Source organism: Rutidosis leptorrhynchoides, chromosome 11, assembly GCF_046630445.1.
Source record: "Rutidosis leptorrhynchoides isolate AG116_Rl617_1_P2 chromosome 11, CSIRO_AGI_Rlap_v1, whole genome shotgun sequence".
NCBI classification, from domain to species: domain Eukaryota; kingdom Viridiplantae; phylum Streptophyta; class Magnoliopsida; order Asterales; family Asteraceae; genus Rutidosis; species Rutidosis leptorrhynchoides.
This window is the reverse complement of record NC_092343.1, coordinates 229,663,937-229,684,178: the sequence shown is the minus strand read 5'-3', so window position 1 is coordinate 229,684,178 and position 20,242 is coordinate 229,663,937.

Sequence of the window (20,242 nt, the reverse complement as noted above, 5' to 3'; positions counted from 1 at the left end):
ATTGGGGATGAGTTCATAGCCTCCTCAATCATTGGAGACAAGAAGAAGGTGATCCCTTTCATCCACCACATTACCCTCTTGACGAAGAACCTGAAGCACTTACCGGCGAACCAATCCGAAACACCATTTTCTCTCTCATTTCCAGAGTATCTCGTCACGATTATATACTACATCAAATTCTAGATTTTATTTATCCGCTCGTCCGAACTGAAAATCACCCCGGTGTAATAGAAGAAGTCAACGAGCTTCGCGCTCGGGTGGTGGCTTTGGAGAATATGGTGCAGAGATTACAAACACCAGCAGCAGCACCAGCAGCATAACCAGTACCACCATCATCAACGCTAAAAGTACCATTACCACTCTCAACCACAACCGCGTCGTAAACCTCAACTTCACAATCTGTCCCACGAGCATCAAAGTCATACGCACCATAGATACCAAGGAGTACCAACAATAATAACTGACGAAGTATTAATTCATAACTTCATTGGAGAAATATTCTGCGGTGATTATGTAATCTCTAAAGTCTTAGAGATTATCTAATCTGGCCCTAACCATAAATCAGTTAAGCGAACCAAAATGATAGAAGGAAGAGTAGAAAACCTGACAAAAATGGTGTGTGGTTAACAAGCTAAACTTGTTTTACCAACAGCATCAACAGTACCATCAGCGTCACCAGCATCGTCAGTGCAGTCAGCATCAGAATCAACAACACCTATAACATCACAAACTCCGTCAGTTCAAGAATCACTGTGGACATCATTACGAATCAATAACGCGTATATTTTATCAACGAGTTATGAAGAATTAACTCATTCCCTCTGAAGAAATTATATGTATATATATTTTGAAATAAAAATAATCTTTCCATGCTAAGCTATTGTGTGTGAATCTTAACTACTCGGTTAATTCATATTACAAATATGCAATAATGTACGTCCTTCACCCGCAACTTAACCATCGTTAACTACAATCTCTGTTTCAATTCAACAAATTCCAATTCATAATAAATCAAGTATATATTTGATTTTACACTTTCATCATCGATGTACCCAAAACTTTTCAGATAATATCATTCATACTTTGCAAAGTTCACAAGAATTTAACGAAAACCCACATCACGCCTCAACAAATAACGAAGTATTGATTCATAATTATTGAAGAAATACTTATGTAATCTCTAAAGCCTTCAAGAGATTATTCAATTCTAGTTCCAACCGTAAATCGAATGAGTTTAATTTAGTATTAACTCATTAAAATCTATGTTACATCTGAAGAGAATATATACATGTATATTTTCATAAAGACTATAATAAAATTCTTTTGTACAAAATATTAATTGTGAATTTTTTTTAATGGGTAGGTAATACCCGAGATATATATATATATATATATATATATATATATATATATATATATATATATATATATATATATATATTCACAATTAATATGTTACATTCTTCGAATCTAATTAAGCAAATTATCAACTATACTTCCTACTTTCACAATAATATACATTCTTTCATAGAAATCAAAACAACCATATTCATTCAAACTCAATTCTGATTTTGAAACCTCAGAATTCAATTCGAGATATAACCGGTACCATCACTTTTAGATTCCTACATTTTTCAAAGCTATATTTTGACTTCAAAACTGTGTTAGAACATCAAATGTATATTAACGATTACAATCTGTGTTCAAACCCTTCGAAAATTTCTGAAGACATTTCAAATAATGAGCAATCGAGATGATGATCCAACCACATGTTACCCACAGTATGTACCCGAAAAACTCTTGAAACCAAAGTAAAAGTTTAAACAACGTATCCGCGTCAGATTCCTTGGCATTTATTAGCAAAAATAACTTTGCAATTCCTTTTCAAAGTAGCCAGTTTTGTCACAGCTCCAGCAAGTCAACTTCGACTTTTCAGTCAGACTAACCTTATTATAACCTTAAGATATACACCATCATTATCGGGGAACCTTTTACATTCCACCCCATTATCAGCAGATGTACCAACAACTTCATTACCCTTTGACTTTAGCCTCTCCAAAAAGTTATTATAGTCATTCATTGAAACCTCATCATTTACTCATTCGCATCTTGTAACAAGAATTGCCATATGAATCATCGGGAATTAGCAATCAGTATTTTGAAATCTCGCAACATGTCTACGCCAACAATTATATGTGTATATATAACATCTATCTTCTAGACTTAATTTGAATGTGAAGTTTCTGAAAAACACTCTGAACTACGAATTGGTTCTCCGAAAATGGAAAAATGCTGATAAAGCAGCAAAAACTATAAACAACTTTAACAGTAAGAGTTTGATGATAATGAATAAGTGTGTTGGCAAAGAGCATAAAAAGAGAAGTCTTGGAACTGGAAATCGGATTGAGCAAAGTATGAAGGAGGCTATGGACAAATCACAAATACTGAACCTGACTTCAAAGAATCCAAATGATTCAGTACCTGCCGAAGTCATTAACGAATACCTTGCTCCTGACTCTAAATCCCTGCGGACAATATTCTTCATCATCCTCTGATATTAGAAATTCTAAGATATCATCGTGTAGAGACCCGTCCTAATCCATCCGGACGAAGTCCATATCGATTACAAACAATTCACAACAGTTGATTACATCGCGAGGTAATTGACCTCTATATGATAAATTTTACAAACATTGCATTCGTTTTTAAAAGACAAACTTTCGTTACATCGACAGTTGACAGGCATGTAAAGCATTTCATAATATATCCAAATATAATTGACTTAATAATAATCTTGATGAACTCAATGACTCGAATGCAACATCTTTTGAAATATGTCATGAATGACTCCAAGTAATATCTCTAATATGAGCAAATGCACAGCGGAAGATTTCTTTCGTACCTGAGAATAAACATGCTTTAAAGTGTCAACCAAAAGGTTGGTGAGTTCATTAGTTTATCATAAAGAATCATTTCATAATTTTAATAAACCACAAGATTTCATACTTCCATTTCTCATAATCATACGTCCCATGCATAGAGACAAAAATATCATTCATATGGATTGAACACCTGGTAACCGACATTCACAATATGCATATAAGAATATCCCCATCATTCCGGGATCCTCCTTCGGACATGATATAAATTTCGAAGTACTAAAGCATCCGGTACTTTGGATGGGGCTTGTTGGGCCCGATAGATCTATCTTTAGAGTTCGCGTCAATTAGGGTGTCTGTTCCCTAATTCTTAGATTACCAGACTTAATAAAAAGGGGCATATTCAGTTTCGATCATTCAACCATAGAACGTAATTTTGATTACTTGTGTCTATTTCGTAAAACAGTTATAAAAGTTGCGCATGTATTCTCAGCCCAAAAATATAAAGGGTAAAAAGGTAAATGAAACTCACAATACTGTATTTTGTAGTAAAAATACATATGACGACATTGAACAATGCAGGGTTGGCCTCGGATTCACGAACCTATATCAAGTATTAACACATTATAGTATAAATCAATTAAGTTTATATATTTGTTATGTATTAATTATTCTTATAATATATTATGATACTTATTTGATATTTAATTAATGTTATATCAATAATATTAGTTGAAACATAATTTTATGTAATATTAGTATATTTTATGTAATAATATATTTACATATATATCTTTTGTTTTGTAAAATTAATAATTGTAGAAATACCTAAGGATAATAATAATAATATTAACAATAATAATAATTTTTAAAAGTATAAAACTACCTTAGGAGTCAGTTTTAAAAAAATTGCACCAAGCCGGGCTCGAACCCGAGACCTCTCGTTCACTCATCAACACCCTTAACCATTCCTCCATTTCAGTTTTTCTGATTTATAATACAAACCCAAATACTTATCTATTACATGTTTCAACCCACTTCATCTTCTTCACCAAAATCTAAACAATCAAACAACTTCATTCTTAATAGTCAATCATCAAAATGGTTTTAGGACTTCTAAACAAACATGAAACAAAAAATAAAAATGTGTTCATGATATAAAAAAAATGAGAAAAAAAACAAAATAATCCTACTGCTTGCTGGTAGCCAAGAAAAAAAAAATTTTGTTTTTCAATTTTGAGTTCGTTTTGGACAATCTTTACAACATGAAACATGTTTCAAATCATTTCTAAAAACTATTGAAATCGTCAATTGAACTTAAAACATCAAAACAAGCTCTAATTTCTCCAAGAACAAAACAGTTGACTTTTGACAACTTAACTTTGACTCGCAAATTCGAATTCGTTATCAAGAATTGGAACTTGAGATTTTGCAGGAAATTTAAGTAAATGATTCCTAACAACTCTACATTTTTAGTTTTTGAAATTTGTTTCGAATTCACGTTAGTGTATATCACTGTGAAGAACTCAAGAACTCAAAAATTGATTTTTAGATTAAGAGTGTTATAGGTTATGATTACAACATGAATTGTGTTGTAAATCATTCCTATAATCTTTATGGATCATCAAATTAACTGGAGATATCAAAACAAACTCGAATTTGATTCAAGAACACTTAGTTGACTTTGAAAACCAAAACTTTGACTCTCAAATTAGAAATTAATAGAAAGAATTGAGGATTGAAAACTTACAGATAGTTTAGATAGACGATTCCTAACATGACTGCATTATTACATTTTGAAAATTTGTTCTAAATCAAAATATGGTGAAAAAGATGAATGTACAGAGTGTCGAGCTTATTTTATGGGTTTTCTTTGTTTTCAACTCAAATTGCAGTTTGTAACGTATATAGAGTGATTAGGTACATGATTTAACAGTTAAATTGATTTCCAATTGATTTGTGAAGTAGACTTGTAACAAACTGGAGACATGAAGTACGTAAATTATTTTCATGTGAAGAAAAAGAAAAAAAATTGATAGTTACTTCTAACATAATGGGATTCCCTATTTTTATTTTTAATAAATATTAATAGTAAATACCCTAATAATAATATTAATAATAATTCTAATAAAATAACTAAATAATATCATAAAAATGATAATAAATAAAAATAAGAATTCGTTTAAATCATAAATAAATTTTAATCTTAATTATCTTGTACATTATTTTACATTTTCAATTCAAATGATTATTTTGTATTTTATTAATACAACTTAATATGCACTCTTATATTTATACATGTATATATATTTACATATTTATTTACACACAATTGTTCGTGAATCGTCGAAAATAGTCACAGGTTAAATGAATCTATATAAATAGTTCAAACATTTCGAGACTCAATATTACAGGCTTTGCTTGTTGTGTTGGAACATATAAAGATTAAGTTTTAATTTGGTCGGAAATTTCAGAGTCGTCACAGTACCTACCCGTTAAAGAAATTTCGTCCCGAAATTTGAGTGGAATGGTCATGGCTGACAATAAGTATGTTTTCATGACGTATCCGAGCTAGAAATTAGAGTTTTATCATCAGTGAGTAATATAGGTAAAAAAAATAATTTGATTACGCGAAGAGTATAATCGAAGCTATCGCAAGAGAGGAAACTGATGACGTAGTTATGATTGACTTCCAGAATTCATGGGATTTAAAGAAAATCTTCGTAATAATATTTGGTTCTTCGGCTATATAGGAAATCAGATCTTCTTTGATTAAATGCAATAATCTGTTTCGATTGCTCTGTCGGATATTTTACTATAAATCCACTCCCTCCGTTTCCTTATTTTCACAGCTCACACCTTCCATTCTTTCTCCCCTGATTCATATTTTTAAAGCATTCATTAATATGCTCCATCCAGTTCTGATCCTTGATATACTCTTAACTTTCATATCTGCCATTCTTCTCTTTCATCTACCACCGGAGGATTATATTTACTTCTACTATTATCTTGGGGTTATAATGTTTTTAATTTTCCCGTGCCTTTATATGGCAATACGTATTGATATGCACGGTTTGTAATTTATGTGTTGTTGTCGAGCTTTATATTTTCTTTATATTCAAGAGTTCCATACTTTCGTCTCCTCTTCCCGACTTCAAGTCAAGCTAATAATGGTCCGGAATTCGTAGATATGGATTTTGAAATGAACATAGTTAATGTTCTAGAAGGAAATCGTAATGGCACGATCTTGATTTTTCAAATTACTAGAATATCTAAAAAGATAGAACTATTAAGAATATATGTTCTTGATATACTTGGAGATTGGGTAGAATGTAAGAGTCGTGTAACATGGCACATGATGACGTTATGATCTGTGAATCATCACATTCCATTAGAAACTCAGCATGACTTACTGTAATATAATCACGTTGATCAAGTGTCATTATATTATACTAACTCATGCATCAGTTCCCAACATTACTTCAATAACATTCATATTTCAAGCTCGAAAGTTTACAGAATATAGAAACTAACAGTTTCTATATGATGTAACACTGATAGCACGAAGAGATTAATGATTTCAGATAAGAATTGTTATGAAAATATTCTCGGAAATATCAAAGATATTTATGATGATATTTTCAGAATTTCTAAGATCGAATGTTGATGAAGAAAATCCTTTCGCAAGGATTTAGAATAAATAAGGAGCAAGATATTCACTAAAGACTTCATCAGAAACAGAATCATCAGGGTTCTTTATGTACAAGTTTAGTCCTTGTGATTTGCTCAGAGTCTCCTTCATGGTTTGCTCAATTCGTTTTTCAGTACCAAACTTCCTTTTGAGCTTTTCTAACGTATCTTTTTTTTTATCAAACTTTTGACTGTTAAAATCATCCATAGTTTTTGTTGCTTCATTCAACTTTTCAAAATTTAGAGCATTAATTCACAGACTGGGTGCTTTTCTGAATTTCAGAATGGAAGATCATAGTTCTAAGAGATAAATGTTATATGGATACATATAACTGTTGATGTGAAAACGTTGCGAGACTCAAAATACAAATTTGCTGATTCCCGGTAATTGGTATGGCAGTTCTCGTTACAAGATGCGGATGAGTATATGATAGGGTTTCAATGAATAAATATAATGATTTGTCAGAGAGATTTAAGCCAAAAAAAAACAACGAGGCTGCTGGTACGTCTTCTGGTAATATGGTGGAATATAAAAGAATTCTCCATTATAAAAAGGGTAATTGTATATATCAGAATTATAGTAAGGCTACTTCGAATGAAAAGTCGAAGTTGACTTGCTGGAGCTGTGACAAAATTGGCTACTTTGAAAAGGGATCGCAAAGTTATTTTTGCTAATAAATGCCAAAGGATCTGATGCGGCTACGTGTTAAACTTTTACTCAGTTACCGAGAGTTTCTCAGGTGCATAACTATATGCATAAACCTTTCCTTCCGTAGATGAAGTGCGGTTGATTCATCCTATCGATTGAGGTGTTTTCAAGAATCATGAAAGGTTTGAACGCAGATTGTAATCGTCAAGATACAGATGAGGTTTAAGATGAGATCAAGTGGCAAACTTGAAGATATGTTTAGTTTCATATGTTATAATCAATATTTTAATTCATTTTAATTATCCAATGTCGACAGTCCATATTTGATAGTCCACAATTAACAGTCCGATAATACATATATAGCTTAATATATAATATCCGAATTAATTAATACGTATCGGGACCCGTGTACATGTCTCAGACTCGATCACAACTCAAAGTATATATATTATTATAGAATCAACCTCAACCCTGTATAGAGAACTCGATCATTACTGCATATAGAGTGTCTATGGTGATTCCAAATAATATATATAGATGCATCGATATGATATGTCAAAACATTGTATACGTGTCCCGATATTTAAAGTGCGTAAAATAAATAACAGGAATTAAATAACGATAACTAAAGTGCGTAAAGTAAATAACAGAAATTAGATGACAATAAATAAAATTGCGGGAATGTAAATTGCGATAATTAAATTGCAATAAATAAAATGCGATAAATAGAATGTAATCAGTTAGCTAGGAACAGTTAGCTGGAACAGTTAGCATGGTTTCTTAACAAAATTCCATATTGTTAATTAGTCTGTTTCTAATCAATTTTTATTGTGTCCATTATTTCTTCATTATGCCAATTGTTGGATTCTGGTAAGTAAAAATCCAAATATGAAATTGAATTTGAATGAAAATGGTTATTCTGTGGTGAACGGATTCGTATATCGATAGATGTAGGTAGGATGGTAATCGACCGTTGAATCAGATTCGAAGACTGTACAATGTAACTTATTAATGTGAAATCTTAAATATTTCTCGGGTATTACCTACCCGTTAAAATATTTTTACCATTAACAGTTTGTACGAAAGAATTTTTAATCACAATCTTTATGAAAATATATTTACATATATATTTTCTTCAGATGTAATTATGGATTTAATGAGTCAATGTGATATTAAACTCATCAGATTTACGATTAGAACTATGATGCATAATCTCTAAAACATTAGAGTTTACATAATCGTCATGTCGAACGAAGATAAATGATGTAAATGATTTGTGGAACGATAATTATACTCGAGGTACAGAATGAGATGTTGAGGCATGGATTGTTGAAACTTGGGTTGTTGGTGGTACTGGTGCCATTGGTGCTAAGGCTGGTGATGTTACTGGTGTTGGTGATACTGTTGATGATTGCAAATTGTATACCGTGCTCTCTAAAGTTAATACTCGAGCTCGGAGTTCTCTAACTTCTTCTACTAACCCGAGTTGTTTATCAATGTGAGGTAGAGGTCGGATATCTTCTCTAGTTCCATTAATGGTAGTTTCAAGACGAAAAATTCTTGCAAATAGGGTATAAACGGTATTGCGAACGGGTTCGCCGGTGAGCGGGTCAAGTACTCCAAGGTTAGGTGGTAGATTTGATTCATGATATGGAGTACCTTCTTCCTTTCTCCATAGGGTGAGTATGTCGCGAACCCATCCCCATTTTCTCCAGTAATCACGGTAGTTGATTGGTTGGTGTGCTCCTGTCACGCTGTCTTTGGAGTCAGAGGAACTTGGTCGATTCGTAGAGGCCATCTTAAACGATCTCAGGAAAGATTTTTGGTATGAAGAGTTTAGTGGCATCAATTGATAGTTAGATGGTATTCTCAATGCATAATTTGCATAGATATATATAGTACTAGGATCCCTTAAATTAAGGAGAAATTTATGAGAGATATCAGGCAAGGTCTACAGTAACAGATACACTAAGATATGAATTGTCAGATACGCTAAGATATGAATTTTGTCTATACACTATTCATGCAGTCAATGCAGTAAAATGTGTCTAGACTAAGAATAATGAGTAGATAATTTCCTAAGGATGATAAGCAGATGTTTTCTGATAAAAATGATAAGCAAAACTTTTGACATGCAGACACGGTCGAAGTCCAGACTCACTAATGCATCCTAACGACTATCAGTTAGGCACGCTAATGCAAGACCTGGTTCGCTAAGACCACCGCTCTGATACCAACTGTAGAGACCCGTCCTAATCCATCCAGACGAAGTCCATATCGATTACAAACGATTCACAACAGTTGATTGCATCGCGAGGTAATTGACCTCTATATGATAAATTTTACAAACATTGCATTCGTTTTTAAAAGACAAACTTTCGTTACATCGACAGTTGACAGGCATGTAAAGCATTTCATAATATATCCAAATATAATTGACTTAATAATAATCTTGATGAACTTAACGACTCGAATGCAACATCTTTTGAAATATGTCATGAATGACTCCAAGTAATATCTCTAATATGAGCAAATGCACAGCGGAAGATTTCTTTCGTACCTGAGAATAAACATGTTTTAAAGTGTCAACCAAAAGGTTGGTGAGTTCATTAGTTTATCATAAAGAATCATTTCATAATTTTAATAGACCACAAGATTTCATACTTCCATTTCTCATAATCATACGTCCCATGCATAGAGACAAAAATATCATTCATATGGATTGAACACCTGGTAACCGACATTCACAATATGCATATAAGAATATCCCCATCATTCAGGGATCCTCCTTCGGACATGATATAAATTTCGAAGTACTAAAGCATCCGGCACTTTGGATGGGGCTTGTTGGGCCCAATAGATCTATCTTTAGAGTTCGCGTCAATTAGGGTGTCTGTTCCCTAATTCTTAGATTACCAGACTTAATAAAAAGGGGCATATTCAGTTTCGATCATTCAACCATAGAACGTAATTTCGATTACTTGTGTCTATTTCGTAAAACAGTTATAAAAGTTGCGCATGTATTCTCAGCCCAAAAATATAAAGGGTAAAAAGGTAAATGAAACTCACAATACTGTATTTTGTAGTAAAAATACATATGACGACATTGAACAATGCAGGATTGGCCTCGGATTCACGAACCTATATCAAGTATTAACACATTATAGTATAAATCAATTAAGTTTATATATTTGTTATGTATTAATTATTCTTATAATATATTATGATACTTATTTGATATTTAATTAATGTTATATCAATAATATTTGTTGAAACATAATTTTATGTAATATTAGTATATTTTATATAATAATATATTTACATATATATCTTTTGTTTTGTAAAATTAATAATTGTAGAAATACCTAAGGATAATAATAATAATATTAACAATAATAATAATTTTTAAAAGTATAAAACTACCTTAGGAGTCAGTTTTAAAAAAATTGCACCAAGCCGGGCTCGAACCCGAGACCTCTCGTTCACTCATCAACACCCTTAACCATTCCTCCATTTCAGTTTTTCTGATTTATAATACAAACCCAAATACTTATCTATTACATGTTTCAACCCACTTCATCTTCTTCACCAAAATCTAAACAATCAAACAACTTCATTCTTAATAGTCAATCATCAAAATGGTTTTAGGACTTCTAAACAAACATGAAACAAAAAATAAAAATGTGTTCATGATATAAAAAAAATGAGAAAAAAAAACAAAAAAATCCTACTGCTTGCTGGTAGCCAAGAAAAAAAAAATTTGTTTTCAATTTTGAGTTCGTTTTGGACAATCTTTACAACATGAAACATGTTTCAAATCATTCCTAAAAACTATTGAAATTGTCAATTGAACTTAAAACATCAAAACAAGCTCTAATTTCTCCAAGAACAAAACAGTTGACTTTTGACAATTTAACTTTGACTCGCAAATTCGAATTCGTTATCAAGAATTGGAACTTGAGATTTTGCAGGAAATTTAAGTAAATGATTCCTAACAACTCTACATTTTTAGTTTTTGAAATTTGTTTCGAATTCACGTTAGTGTATATCACTGTGAAGAACTCAAGAACTCAAAAATTGATTTTTAGATTAAGAGTGTTATAGGTTATGATTACAACATGAATTGTGTTGTAAATCATTCCTATAATCTTTATGGATCATCAAATTAACTGGAGATATCAAAACAAACTCGAATTTGATTCAAGAACACTTAGTTGACTTTGAAAACCAAAACTTTGACTCTCAAATTAGAAATTAATAGAAAGAATTGAGGATTGAAAACTTACAGATAGTTTAGATAGACGATTCCTAACATGACTGCATTATTACATTTTGAAAATTTGTTCTAAATCAAAATATGGTGAAAAAGATGAATGTACAGAGTGTCGAGCTTATTTTATGGGTTTTCTTTGTTTTCAACTCAAATTGCAGTTTGTAACTTATATAGAGTGATTAGGTACATGATTTAACAGTTAAATTGATTTCCAATTGATTTGTGAAGTAGACTTGTAACAAACTGGAGACATGAAGTACGTAAATTATTTTCATGTGAAGAAAAAGAAAAAAAATTGATAGTTACTTCTAACATAATGGGATTCCCTATTTTTATTTTTAATAAATATTAATAGTAAATACCCTAATAATATTAATAATAATTCTAATAAAATAACTAAATAATATCATAAAAATGATAATAAATAAAAATAAGAATTCGTTTAAATCATAAATAAATTTTAATCTTAATTATCTTGTACATTATTTTACATTTTCAATTCAAATGATTATTTTGTATTTTATTAATACAACTTAATATGCACTCTTATATTTATACATGTATATATATTTACATATTTATTTACACACAATTGTTCGTGAATCGTCGAAAATAGTCACAGGTTAAATGAATCTATATAAATAGTTCAAACATTTCGAGACTCAACATTACAGGCTTTGCTTATTGTGTTGGAACATATAAAGATTAAGTTTTAATTTGGTCGGAAATTTCAGGGTCGTCACACATCGTATCTTTCATTATAAATATCCTCCATATTTTTGAAGATATTTTCATAATTATTCTTATCTGAAATCATTTACCTCTTCGCGCTATCTGTATTACATCATAAAAAGAACTATTTTTGTTTCTAAATTCTGAAACATTTGAGTTTAAAATAGGAATACTTTTGAAGTAGTGTTGGGAGCTGAAGCATGAATTAGTATAATATAATAACACTTGATCAATGTGATTATATTACAGTAATTCATACTGAGTTTCTAAATGGAACGTGATGAATCACAGATTATAACGTCATCATGTGCCATGTTACACGACTTTGGTATTATATTTAATCTCTAAAATATCAAGAAAATATTTTTGATGATTCGGTCTTTTCCGGATATTCTGGTAATTTGACAAATCAAATCATGCTACTACCTATCCTTTCTACCTTGTATATTATGATGATTCGAAACCCCATACCTACGAATTCTGGACCATTACTTGCGAAAAGAAAATAAAAGCATGAAGTTCCGAAATAGAAAGGCGGTATAAATCGCAGCAAATAAGAGAGAGCATTAATTGTGAATGACAATGATTATAGAAGACGAAAGCAGGAACTCCGAAATATAAGGGAGAATATAAAGACCGATAACAACACATAAATTACAAACCGTGGATATCAATGTTTATCGCAACATAAAGACACGGGAGAATTAAAAACACTATAACCCCAAGAGCGAAGTAGAAGAAGACAGATTCCTCCGGTGGAAGTTGGAAAAGGAGAATGATTGTTGCGATAGTAAGGATAAGGACAAGAATCAGAATTGGATTAAGCATTTTCACAATCTTTGGAATTTGGAAATTGAGTATAGGAGTGGTAAAAGTAATGGAACGGAAGAAGTTAATTTATAGTGAAATAACTGATAAAGAAATCAAGGCAGATTTCTACATTTAATTAGAGAGATCCTAATTTCCTTAATCCCGAGGAAATCAGATCTTATTCAGATTTCAAAGATTTTCTTCAAATACCTTGAACTCCGAAAATCAACCCTATCTACGTCAAAAGTTATGACGAAACTTTATTTTCTCATTTCACTCTTTTGTGATAGCTTCACTCGTACTCTTCACAAAATCAAATGGTTTTATCCATATTACTCAATGATGATAAAACCCAAATCCTCAGCTTATATGCGTCAGGAAAACATACTTATTGTCAGACTTGACCATTCCAATCAAATTTCGGGACGAAATTTCTTTAACGGGTAGGTACTCTGACAACCCGAAAATTTCCGACCAAATTTAAACTTTAATATTTATATATTCCCGACATGATAAGCAAAGTTTGTAAGTTGAATCTCAAGAATTTTAAACTATGTTCATACACTCATTTAACCTCGACTAAATTCCAATGATTCATGAACCATTATATGAACAAATATGATTATATATGTATATGTGTATATATTATAACTTGAAAACATTAACAAAAGTATTAGACGTATAATACCTTACATAAACGTATTTGTTTCTTAAAATATTCAAATAGTTATCGATGGAATTAAAAGATATATCAAATGATTGATTCATCAGATACATTGAATTACGATTACGAGTCTCTGTTAGGAGGTCCACTTTGATTTGGAAAACATTTCTTTTTAACGATATTCGGAATAAATGGTAAAGTGATCTTCGAGTAAGGATAAAGTGCTAAATAGCGAGAGCTAGTCGGATTAGTGGAGGCTTCTGTTTGATTTTCAATACATGCTTTACAATAATTTTCTCGTGACTCTTGATAAGTTAATTATTTAACCTTCATAATATTTAAAATAAAAACGAAATCATAGAGAGTAAATAATTTGAATAACGGTTGTCGACAAGATAAACCCATTTGACGGGTTACATTAAAATGATTTCATACGTTTAATTAACTACTGGACTTAGCCCTATGATTCACGAACAATTGTGTGTGTGTGTGTGTGTATATATATATATATAAATATATAAATATAAATATATATATATATATATATATATATATATATATATATATATATATATATATATATATATATATGTATACTTATATAAATATACGTGTATATATAATATTTTAAATTAATAAAGTACACCTTAATTATCTGAATTAAGATGTAAAATAATAAATAGAATAATCATGTAACTATTAATATATATAAATATATACATATAAATATGTACATATAATATCTGTAAAGAAGTATTATGATATGAATATTGGAATATATATAAAAGATACAAAAATTATATGTATTATATTACATAATTAGTATTATGTAATATTAATATATGAAATTACAAATTAAAATATATTCATTACATTAATATTAATATTATTACTTTCATTATTATTAATATTAATATCAATATTATTATATATACATATATATGAAATTAGATACATTTAATAATTTTTGATAATATTGGTAATATCATTATTATTATAATTAGTGGTAAGATTATGATTTTAGCTATTATTAGGATTATCATTATAATTATTTTTATAATACCCATTAAAATAAAAATCATCATTATTTATATTATAATATTATTAATAATATCATTTTTATTGTTATAAATAATTATTATCATCGTAGTTACTAATATTATTATTAATTATTATTATTATTATTATTATTATTATTATTATTATTATTATTATTATTTATATAACTATTATTATTATTAATCATATTATTATTATTAATCAACTTATTTATTTATTAATATCGATTATACATCTAAATAATTGGATTCAGTTCCTTGTTGCAATCATAATACGTTTAAATTTTGTTTCTATCTCCTAGATTGATAAACATCACCATCCATCGTGCCAATTAGCTGAAAAGTGTAACCAGTGGTAATTATTTTATTTTATTTTTGCTGATCGAATTTAACTGTAAATCAATTGGTGATGTAATCGAATGATTTGCACAATTATATGAAGTAAGACTTTCACTTGTACATCATCTTTATCAAATAAACACCATTACAATTTTTTTAATCGAATTAAATCCATTAAATTGAAGAACACACAGATATAAATATGTTCTTGAGCTATTTTTATAAAAACTTCAATTTCAACTAAATTTCAAAAATATAAAAACGTGGTCTTGTTAGGATCCTCCTGTCTTAACTATCTGCAAAAGTAGGAAAGCCAATTTCTCGTATCGAGCACGAATTGGTGAGTCAAAGTTTAAAAATTTAAAAGTCAAACATATTGTTCATCAAGAAATTCAAACTCCGTGTGTTGTTTCTGGAGCAATTAATGGTTCAGAAAGATTATAAGAACGATTTAGAATCTTTTTCATGTTTTGATCTTTACCTAAAACATCTTTAATTTTCAAATTTGAATTTGAGTTTAATATCGAGCTTTACATTCTGATACAGTTTTTCTTAATATTTTTTTTTTTCTGTTTTTAATTAATTTAAACACCCTCTAAACGTTTCTGTATCAGTTATCAGTCCTAAATTAATTACGAAACTTAGGGATTTCGGTATTGAACTCTGATCGAACTTAGTTTGAGCTTTTAAAGAAGATGATGATTAATGAATACGGGTTATAAGGTATATACGGAACTAAAAACAGAAAAGCAAGTCAGCTCAGCTGGTTAATTGGGGCGTTGGGTTAGCTGGAGGTCGTGGGTTCGAGTCCCGTCTGCAACACTTCTTTTTACTCAAAGATTAATAGGGTATACTTTGTTATTTAATTTCTATTATTATTATTGTTATTATTAATAATGTTATTATTAATTATTGTTATTAATACTTGTATCAAAATTATAATTATTATTTTTAAGTAGTGGTAATATTATTATTAGTTATTATTATTATGACTACAATCCCAATTACAAATAATATTAATATTATTACCATTTTGTTACCAAGTAACATCATTAAATATTATTAGGGTTATTATTATTAGTATTAGTAATATTGATATAAGTATTATTATGATTAGGATATCATTATTATTATTATCATTAAAGTATTACGAATATTAGTTATTGCTGTTATTATTACCAATGTAAGTATAACTACCAATTAATATTATTACCATCACCCTAGTTACAATTATGATGATGATGATGATTATTATTATTATTATTATTATTATTATTATTATTATTATTATTATTATTATTATTATTATTATTATTATTATTATTATTATTATTATTATTATTATTATTATTATTATTGTTATTACTAATGTTATTATCAAAATAAGTATTATTATTAAGTAATATGATTATCATTATTAATGAGATTTTTATTACTATTATTATAAGCATCAGTGTTAACAAAATCATTATTAGTATTATTATTAATAAAGTTATTATTATTAGTAAATCATCATTATTAACAAAATTATCCTTTTAAAACAAATGAATACTTTGTGCACAAAATATACTTACTACATATATATTATAATTATATGAATATTGTACATAACTATATATATATATATATATATATATATATATATATATATATATATATATATATATATCAAACTTATTAATATTATTTATATAAATAATTGTATATAACAAACTAATGATTTTAAATATAACACTAAACAATTATATATATAAATATGGATATATTAATATAACTATATAAATATTAATTATTGTGAACATATACACAAATTAAATATATATATATAATATATAAATTAAAATATAATAAATAAATTTGTTCAGTTACGATTATATATTTTAATATATATATACAAATGATATAGGTTCGTGAATCCGAGGCCAACCCTACATTTGTGCAATGTCGTCATATCTATTTTTACTACAAAATACATTATTGTGAGTTTCATTTTCCTTTTTACCCTTTATATTTTTTGGGCTGAGAAATATGCGCAATTTTAAAAAATGTTTTTCGAAATAGACACAAGTAATTGAAACTACATTATATGGGTGAATGATCGAAGCCAAATATGCCCCTTTTGCTTGGTAACCTAAGAATTAGTAAACCGATCTACTAATTGACGCGAATCCTAAAGATAGATCTATTGGGCTTAACGAACCCCATCCAAAGTACCGGATGCTTTAGTACTTCGATGTTGTTTTTATCATGTCCGAAGGATTTTCTGGAATGATAGGGGATATTCTTATATGCATCTTGTTAATGTCGGTTACCAGGTGTTCAATCCATATGAATGATTTTTGTCTCTATGCATGGGACGTATATTTATGAGAAATGAAAATGAAAATCTTATGGTCTATTAAAATGATGAAAATGATTATTTATGTTAAACTAATGAACTCACCAACCTTTTAGTTGACACTTTAAAGCATGTTTATTCTCAGGTATGAAAGAAATCTTCCGCTGTGCATTTGCTCATTTTAGATATTACTTGGAGTCATTCATGATATATTTCAAAAGATGTTGCATTCAAGTCGTTGAGTTCAGTAAAGATTACAATTAAGTAAATGACAGATTAGATCAATTATAAATGGAAATTATGAAATGGTATGCACGCCTGTAAATTTTCGATGTAATGAAAGTTTGTCTTTTAAAACAGATGCAATGTTTGTAAAATGTATCATATAGAGGTCAAATACCTCGCAATGTAATCATATGTTATTGTATTCGTTCTTATGGATTAGGACGGGTCTTTACATGTGGATTGATTAAAGATAATATATATCAATTTATTTCTGTACATCTAACTGTGGACAACTAGTTGTAGGTTACTAACGAGGACAGCTGACTTAATAAACTTAAAATATTAAAACATATTAAAAATGTTGTAAATATATTTTGAACATACTTTGATATATATGCACATATTTGTTATAGGTTAGTGAATCGACCAGTGGCCAAGTCTTACTTCCCGACGAAGTAAAAATCTGTGAAAGTGAGTTATAGTCCCACTTTTAAAATCTAATATTTTGGGATGAGAATACATGCAATTTTATAAATATTTAATGAAATAGACACAAGTAAATGAAACTACATTATATGGGTGAATGATCGAAGCCGAATATGCCCCTTTTTAGCTTGGTAGCCTAAGAATTTGGGAACAGACCCCCAAATTGACGCGAATCCTAAAGATAGATCTATCGGGCCCAACAAGCCCCATTCTGGAATTTGGAATGATTTAGTACTTCAAAATTATCATGTCCGATGGGTGTCCCGGAATGATGGGGATATTCTATATGCATCTTGTTAATGTCGGTTACCAGGTGTTCACCATATGAATGAATTTTATCTCTATGTATGGGATGTATATTGAAATATGAAATCTTGTGGTCTATTATTATGATTTGATAATATATAGGTTAAACCTATAACTCACCAACATTTTTGTTGACGTTTTAAGCATGTTTATTCTCAGGTGATTATTAAGAGCTTCCGCTATTGCATACTAAAATAAGGACAAGATTTGGAGTCCATGCTTGTATGATATTGTGTAAAAACTGTATTCAAGAAACTTATTTTTGATGTAATATATTCTTATTGTAAACCATTATGTAATGGTCGTGTGTAAACGGTATATTTTAGATTATCATTATTTGATAATCTACGTATTGTTTTTTTTTAAACCTTTATCGATAAAATAAAGGTTATGGTTGTTTTAAAACTGAATGCAGTCTTTGAAAAACGTCTCATATAGAGGTCAAAACCTCGCGACAAAATCAATTAATATGGAACGTTTATAATCAATATGAACGGGACATTTCATTGGTATGGTAAGGTTGCACAATACCTTGCCTTTTATGGTTTTAAGATTTCTGATGCGGATTCTAGTTTGTTTGTAAAGAAAGAATCAGGTTTCCATGTTTTGGTGTTATTATATGTTGATGACATGATTATCACCGGAGGAAACGAGTCAGAAATCTCTCGTTTAAGTGATGATCTTTCGGTTCGTTTTGAAATGAAGAATTTGGGGGAGATTGGATGTTTTCTTGGCATGGAAGTTGATAAATTAGAAAACGGATACTTTATCTCTCAAAGGGGTTATGCAAGAAGTCTCTTGGAACGTTTCAACATGGGGGAGTAAAAGCCTATGACTACTCTAATGGAACCAAACCTCAAAATGAAGAAAGATCAAGGAAAAGAGCTCAAGGATGTGAAGTTGTTCCGACAAATGGTTGGGAGTTTGATCTATCTAACCATCACAAGGCCGGAAATTTCTTACTCGGTTGGCATTGTTTCTCAATTTATGCAATGTCCAACTAATGTTCATCTTGATGCAGCAAGAAGGATCCTTCGTTATGTGAAAGGATCAATGGGTCACGGTTTGTGGTACAAGAAGTGTGACGATGTTTTGTTAAATGGTTTCGTGGATGCAGATTGGATGGGAGACGCAAATGATCGCCATTCAACTTCGGGTTACTGTTTTAACATGGGTTCCGCGGTTATTTCATGGTATAGCAAGAAGCAAGATGTTGTTGCTTTATCTAGCACGGAAGCGGAATATATAGCTGCAACTATGGCGACTCGAGAATGTACTTGGTTAAGAAGATTGATTGGTGACATACTTGAAGAAGTAGATTATGTTGTCAAATTGAAATGTGACAACGGAAGTGCAATCAAGCTTGCTTCGAATCTTGCTTTTCATGCTCATACTAAGCATATTGAAATGAGATATCACTTTATTCGTGAAAAAGTTCTTAGCGGGGAGATCGAGCTAGCAAATGTAAGGACGAATGGTCAAGTAGCAGACATCTTTACTAAAGCTCTAACTAAGGCCAAGTTCATAGAATTTTGAGAGACATTAGGAATCGTTGATCGAGAGTTTGCACCAAGGGGGAGTGTTAAAATATTGATGCAAATTAAAAGCCAACAACTACCCACCTATAAAAATTGACTACGTATTTTCTTGTTTGTCTTATTCATTTAATGCATTGTAGGCTATGTTATCTTCAATATCTTTCAATATCTTTTGCATGATTTTCTCATAAAGTTGGTTAACATCTATCATTTATTACTTTGGTTTATTAGGCTTACATTTTTGTATTTAAGCAT